Here is an 8,121-nt window from a genome sequence, read left to right on the forward strand (position 1 = left end):
GGGAAGGGAAATGTTGAGCTTGAAATGGTAAAACCCGTCTAAAGATGTATCAAACATTCTCACAGAGACTTTGAATTTGGTAGACCTCGATCAAGACTGACAGCAAGAACTCAGATGCCAGATTCATATTATTTCTTCTTTTAAAGAGTTTATTAAACAGGGCTGGAGTGTTGGCTCTGAGGTTAAGAGTGTGTTGCTTTTTCAAAGTACCTGGGTTTGATTTCCAGCACCCATATGGTAGCTCAGAACCAGCTCTTACTCTAGCTCCAGAGGATCTGATACCCTCTTCTGGCCTCTGAGGACACTAGGCATGACACACATACCTACATACAGGCAAAACACCATGACACATAAAAAAGCCGTAAAATAAATAAATCAAAAAAAATGTATACCCAGATGAACAAATATGAGACCTTGTGTCAAACAAAACAAAACCAGGGCTGGAGAGATGGCTCAGTAGTTAAGAGCTTGTTGCTCTTGCAAAGGACCAGAGTTCAATGCCCAGCAACCACACTGGGCAGCTTATAACCGCCTACAATTCCTACAGGATCCAATCTATTCTGCCCCCACAGAGGCAATAAAACACACATATACATACATAAAATAAGTCTTCCACACACACAATACTGTCCCTGGTCTGATTTTCTTTTTAGCTGCCATTGACTTTTTCCCTCTCTTTACAATCAAAGGGGTAATGTCAATGTTGTCATGTTGGTTACTTATTGGTGACATATTAGTTGAACTGCCAGCTAGTTAGGCCACTTTGTTGAAATAATTCACAGAAAAGTTACAGTAACACTTTATCTTTTAAATTTAATTTATACTTTCCTGTCTTTGCAATGCCCCCTTCCTAGATCCTCTGGTGGCTTTAGGACTCCACAGTCTGACATGAGCCTTTTCTGTTTGTTGTGCTGCCCTGAGCAGTGTTGGCCTTTTTTTGTGGGTGTGTCTTTCCTATTGTGGCTGCTGCATCTGAGCAGTTCTGCCTTTATGCAGCCTATGCACCCTCAACACGCTCTCTCCCATAATATCATCTCCAAGTCTGTACTTTGACCTAGATAACTCTCCAAACCACATCCCTGCACAGGATCCGTCCCTAGCTAACCTACCCACTCATTACTCTAGACTTAAAGTCAGTATACCCACAATGAAATTTATTTCTGACTTCCCTTTATTCCCCTTTCTTAGTTTCCTTTTCTCAGCATGCTTCACCACTGCTGAACTAAATGGAAACCTGGGTTTCATTCTTTGACCACATTGACCATTTAACCCTCTTACACCTCATCTTGTAGTTTTTATTTTCTTATTCCTAATTTTTTTTTTTAGCACTTTGCTATTGCCTGCCAGACATTGTGTTACAAGACTTTAACTCCAGCACTTAGTAGGGAGGCAGGAGGATATATGTGAATTTGAGGCTAGATGGGTCTACATAGTAAATTACAGGCCAGCTAGGGCTATACAGTGTGACCCAGTCTCAACCACACACACCCACACACACAAAACCAACCTGCTGTACAACCCATCCCTACTGTCATCACTTCCTTAATCATGTCCTTCATCACCTCTTTCATAAACTGTTGCAAAAGCTACTGATTTGACTCTGATCTCAAACATTTTACTGTCAACAAAGATGATCTCTTCCTGTACTTGTGTTTATTTGCACTAGCTCCATTTCCACAGGAAGAGGGGTGCAAGGAGCTTTTCATGTTACTCATATATTCCAAAGCTTGTAAGAAGTCAAAGGACTTATCCAGATCTCTAGGTTCTCCAAGGTCAGTACCAACTTAGGCTCTGTTCTTGAAGGTGCAGTAACCTAAGAAAGGCAAAGTGTTGGAGATAGCTCCACATCGTGCGGCCTCATGTCTCAGAGGCTGGGCTTGTCTCTGCATGGTGTCTTCTTTACCTGTAACTATCTGAGGAACAGCTGAATCCACAAGACATAATGAAACTGTTTCCTCTTCTAATAAAACTGATATCTGCCTTTGTCATAGCATTTAGTACACATCATTGCACTCCCTTGGCTTGTCTTAACTTATTCAACTAATGGCTTCTAAGCACCTATAGAATGCCAAGCACAATCTAAAGATAAGAAATATAAAAAGCAGTACATGACTGGCAAGTTCTATGTTATCAGGTCGTTTACATTCCAGCATTTGCCTCATTTCATAGTGAAGAAAAGTTCTAGCCTCTGTGTATGTCCCTTCACTGCCATGACCAGCATCACTAACTCTAAGACCCTAGAGTGACCTCTTATAATGTCAAGTCTGCTGCTGGGAGACCCTGCTCAGGATTTTCTCATAGTACCTAGAATTCACCATCACAGATCAGTCTTTCTCAAGTAGTTCCAATGGTAGCACTTTCCTATTCATGAATATTTAATAATCTCTGATTGCAATCACAATTAAATTTCACCTACTTGCCAAATAATAGACACTTTTAGAAGAATAGATGGTGGTAGGGGGTGGTGGCTTATTGCTCAGCCTGAATATATTCATATACAATGTGGCAGTCCTGGGCTGGAGAGATAGCTCAGTGGTTAAGAGCACTGGCTAGGCCGGGCGATGGTGGCGCATGCCTTTAATCCCAGCACTCGGGAGGCAGAGGCAGGCGGATCTCTGTGAGTTCGAGACCAGCCTGGTCTACAGAGCTGGTTCCAGGACAGGCTCCAAAGCCACAGAGAAACCCTGTCTCGAAAAAAAAAAAATAAATAAAGAGCACTGGCTATTCTTCCAAAAGTTGGGGTAAAGTTCCTAGCACCCACATAGTGGCTCACAATGGTCTCTAACTCTAGTTCTAGAGGGTCCGATACCACTTCTGGTCTCCTCAGACACCAGGCATGCAAGTAGGGCACAAACATACATGCAGGCAAAGTACCCATAGACATATAAAATAAGATTTTCTTAGCAACCAATACGGTGATGCCATCTTAAAATAGCGTTAAAGAGATAAAGTATGCTGATGGGCATAAAAATGTTAAGAAATGACTATCCTGTTTGTGGTTTCACTGGCTCATACCTCACCTCTGTTGACATGAAAATAGTTTCTCCTGTTGATAGGGGACCAAAACAGCAGGTCTGGGTCCAGATTTCCTGGGTTGGTCACACAAAATAAAAAGTCCCAGCTGTGGGTCACCAACAGAACAGACAAAAGAAACATTGTTCCATATAAGGTGTGAGGTTTACTCTAGTTACAGTTCTTTATTCCAGTGGAGAAGGAAGCCAAGCTCTGAATTATTTGAAGCTGAAACTATGCCCTTGTCACCATGTGAAACATGCAAGTCAGACAGGGTTACTGTGTTGTAAAATTTTCTTTTAGCTGTTGAAGCTCTTAGATTCAAGTGAGTGTAAGATGAATAAGCTTTTAAATCTCCTTTTGAAATAAAGGGTTTATTCCCTCTAAATTATAAAGGGAATACCAAAGTGTTTTTTAATACAAAAATAAAAGCAAGAAAAACACACAAGAAAGTGCCCACATCTCCAACCAGCCAGAATTCAGCCAGCTTTTTACAGATCATACCATAAAGTCCAAATCATTACTAAAACAGATATTTTATCATTAGTCAAAGCCAACTGATTTATAACTCAGTGCACTTAGAATCTAAAGTCAGAAAAACTCACATAATTATCCTCTTATCCTGTTCGCAGGGATATACACAGTAAAATATTTTATTATTAACATAGGGTGGGGCATAATCCACATTGTATACACAGTTTTTATTGTTAGGAAATCAGAAGTCAGTCAGCTCAGGTTTTATAAATCTCTGAAGAGCAAAGTCCAGTGTAATTATCCCTAGCGTGTCTTACATTTTGTACAAGCCATCCCCAGATTGGAGCTCAATAAATGTTGAATGAGCCATCCAGATTCTCATATACAGTCTTAAAATTTTGATCTGCCCAGTAACTCAGTGACATCTTCCCAAACTTATCTTCTCATGCTACAGTGTCCTCATAAGAATTCCAAACAGCTAGAGCATAAAGCAGTTGTTTGCACAGTGCTCAAACTACCAATAAAAATAAAATAGAGACTAAAGAGGTAAAGAAGTTTTAAAACACGAAGCTTCTATCATGACATCACAAACTATTTATTTTACAATTCTCTCTACCCCCCCCCCTTTTATGAAAAGAAAACTTATTTCACTTTACATTTCCAGGTCACAGTTTGTTAACAAGTGAGTTGTGGGGCAGGCATCTTAAAGCAGGACCTGAAGCAGAAACTGATGTGGAATTCCCTGCTGTATGCTGTGAATACCATTGGTTAATAAAGAAGCTGATTTGTCCTATTGCAGTGTAGGAGAGAGTAGGCAGAGTCAAACAGAAGCCATGTTGCCAATACAGGAGACAGATGCTGGACTCTGGACAGTATCTTACCAGTAGGCCACAACCATGTGGCGATACACAGATTAATAGAGAAATGTTAATTTAAGATATAAGAGTTAGCTAGAAATATGCATAAGCTAATAGGCCAAGCAGTGTTTTAATTGATACAGTTTCTGTGTGGTTATTTCAGGTCTGGGTGGCTGGGAAACGAACAAGCAGTCTCCACCAACAAAATAACACCCAGTATAAGACAATGCACATCCACATAAAGCCTTAAAAAAAAGAGGACTTCTAAACCCACAAAACAGGACTCAAGCACAGTTTCTTGGTAGCCACAATTTTTTTTTCAGATAGGCTCTATTTGCTAGCAACGAACAGAGACTGGCTCCTCTAAGAGAAGGCGATAGCAGCAAAAGCAGGACAAACTCCTTTAAGAAGGCTTCCTGGTTCATGCTAGTTGCACGAGCAGCTCTGGCTCTTTCAGGAGGCCAAGCACTTAAGTAGGATCTGTGAGTATCATGCTACAAATTGCATTATGGTGACACAGACCCACTGTGACCCTGGAGCTGGGACAGTGTGCATAGCTCTCAGAGGCAGCAAACATGACTCCACTATGTTGGACTGGGTGGAGCCAACAAGCAGGACCCTGAAGTTGGTCCTAGCCATGCCCCCTTAGCATTTAAAAAAAGAAAAGAAAAAGAAAAGCATTTTTGGACAGAAAAAGATTGCAGATACACAATAAAGACAGATTCAGATGGAAAAAACCTCTAAATGGGTCACAGTGTTAAATAAATAAATGTAGGCTTGAGAGAAAGAAGAAAAACTATAGACATCTATGAAAAGAAGTTAATGATTTTTTAAAAAAATAAAAATAAAAGTCTTTAAAGAGACAGAGTACAGACAGTCACAGATTAAAGGAGTAAAGATAATAAAATAAATATTAAACTTGTAGAAAAAGTAATAGAGCAAGAAAGTAAGACATGTAAAGATGGAATATACACAAAGCATCTGGATCATGTATAGTACTGTGTTTTCATTGAATGTTTTGACTGTGAATGAGCTAAGTACAGAGAGACTTTCATTGTACAGGGTGCTAAGCTAAGTCAACATATATATTTTAAAGGTATCAAGACTTTAAAACAATGGAGATGATGCAAAAGCTTCCCCTACTTAAGTCATTAGCTAAAAGAAACCTAAGTTTTAGAACTTAGTCCTAGAAAGCTAGGACTTTTTTTTTCTTCAAGCAAGTTTCCAAAATCAAAACACACACACACACACACAAACATACACGCTCACATATACTTAAACACACACACAAACTCACTCACACATTCATATATACTTAAACACACATAAAACATAGACACTCACACACAGACATACAAAGTCACACACAAAAAACACTTAAACACACATTCAAACAAACACATGCTCACATACTCACTGACATTTACAGATACCCCACTTGTCATTTACCACTCAAGGATGTTGAGAAAGTAAAAAGACTGTTCTGAGACAGTGGAATACTCTTTTCTTGTTTTCCTATAAAATGCAATGAGCTGTGTTTGGAGGTATTATGAATATGCCAGTGTCTGAGTCACCCAGAGTGGGTTCCCGTGAGGTCCCAATTCTGTGTTTACAATAAAGAGCTGGGTAGAGGAGGGAGAGGAAAGTCTGTCCTCTTCTCAGCAGGTCTGAGTAAGTTGAATTGCTATAGATTAACGATCTATGCAAGATATACACCAAGAAGTCACACAGACTCTTCTACTTCCTCATGGCTAAATTGTTCTCTGAAATTAGATATACGGAACTTGGGTGAGAAACGTGATGGAGAAGGTTCGGTCACAGGCCTGCTTTTGTCTCACAGTCAGTTTCCTAGACATGTCAGAAGGAACAATGTGTCCATGGCAGTTCTTTGCCAGGAAAACATTTGAACTCCTTTTCCTTGGCATTATATTTAAGCTGCTCCTTCAACATCTCGAAGAAATCCTTCTTGATTTTCCTACCCAATTTCAATAACACTTTTATTAGCTTTAAAAAAAAAAAGAAAGAAAAAAAGGAAGGAAGGAAGGAAGGAAGGAAAGGAAAGGAAATGAAAGGAAAGGAAAGAAAGGAAAGGAAAGGAGAGAGAGAGACTGACAATGGCTACCTATCTCATGGCTCCACTATTAAAGGAGCTTGCAGCCAAACCAGTGACCTGAGTTTGATCCCTGAGCCCCACATGGTGGAAAGACAGAGGTGACTCCTTTAATTGTCCTATGACACCCACATATATGCATACCTTGGAGTGCACAAACACACTCCAAGATAAATAAATGAAATTTTATAAACTAAAGCATTGGTATCTGGCCTATCATATAAGGTGATTATAAAGATAAAAACATAATGCACAGGGCTAGAGAGACGCTCAGTGGTTACGAGCTCTTGTTGTTCTTCCAGAGGGTCTGGTTTCAGTCTCAGCATCCCAGCATAGGCTCTCAATTGCCCCTAACTCCAGTTCTAGAAAGTCTGGTGTCCTCTTCTGACCTCCATGGACACCAGATAAGCACACAGTGCACATATATACATGAAACTAAACCATGCGTGTACATAAAATTAAAAATAAGCCTAAAAATTCAAAAGATAGTGCACATTCAAGTACTTTGGAAGCTGCACGACACTCCTCAAAATATTATTACTGTCACCACACTAGCCTTTGTTTCCACAGCAATCGTGGTGACACTCTGAGGAGGAAGTTAAGGAACAGCAGTGTTAAGTGCCCCACTTAGGCTCACATGAGTTGAAACGAATTTACACACATTGACCAGCTGCTAGAATACCAGTTCACACACAGGGAAACTGAGCGAAATTTCTGGAATTTTACTAGAGCATTCCCCCCACACACACACACACATGCTCGGCATACACTATTTAAACTTGAAGAGAAAGAAGGGAGAGAGAGAGATAATAAGTCATCTTACACACAGCCAAGTGAATATGTTCAGTTCTCATGACAAACCTGTTTCTCCAGTAAGACAAAGCAAGGCATGACGAGGAGGAGAGAACACATTGCATTGCTCCCACACATGAACAACAAGACGGGTGTGCTCAGCATGATCAGTGTAAGCATGGACATAGGAATACCAGGGTAGGACACACTGGAACAATTCCTTTTACTGAGCCTGGTGGGAGGCAGCTTCTGATTTAGAAAACCCACAGTTACAAATCCGGACCTCCCAAACAAGTTCTTCACTACACAGAGATACATTTATAAGATTTTCTTTACAATAGTCCTCAAGATAAAAGAAAGCTTTGAAAATTAAAGAATTTAAATATCTGTAATTAAATAAATTATGGTACAATTTCTCAATGAAAGACTGTTTTAAAAAGCTTTTTAAAGCTGAGACAATTTTACATGAATTCCCCGCCAAGCATTAAATAAAGAAAGAGTAAGTTGTTGACTAGAATTTCTTCTATAATTGGTAGATAGATGATAGATAAAAACGCAATCTAATAATAACATTTTCCCTCTAAACATCTCATATATGTAGATTTTCACTTGCTATGTTTTATTATTCTTTACATTTTTGTTACAATGAAAATCAAAGAAATGCTTAAATAATAATAATAATAACAACAATAAAACAAACACTATGGAATATTCTAAAATAAGAATAATGGTGAAAGCTGGGGATGTTTCAGGAACAGTTGATCTTTCCAGACACGGCAGCAGGGATGAGGGCATGTGATGTTGATGAGACTATGAGCATCCATAAAACCAAAATAAATCCTTTTATATGATATATAAGTACTTGTTCACATAGAT

This window comes from Microtus oregoni, unplaced genomic scaffold, assembly GCF_018167655.1.
Source record: "Microtus oregoni isolate MIOR12 unplaced genomic scaffold, Mior012 000006F_ref0000085, whole genome shotgun sequence".
NCBI classification, from domain to species: Eukaryota; Metazoa; Chordata; class Mammalia; order Rodentia; family Cricetidae; genus Microtus; species Microtus oregoni.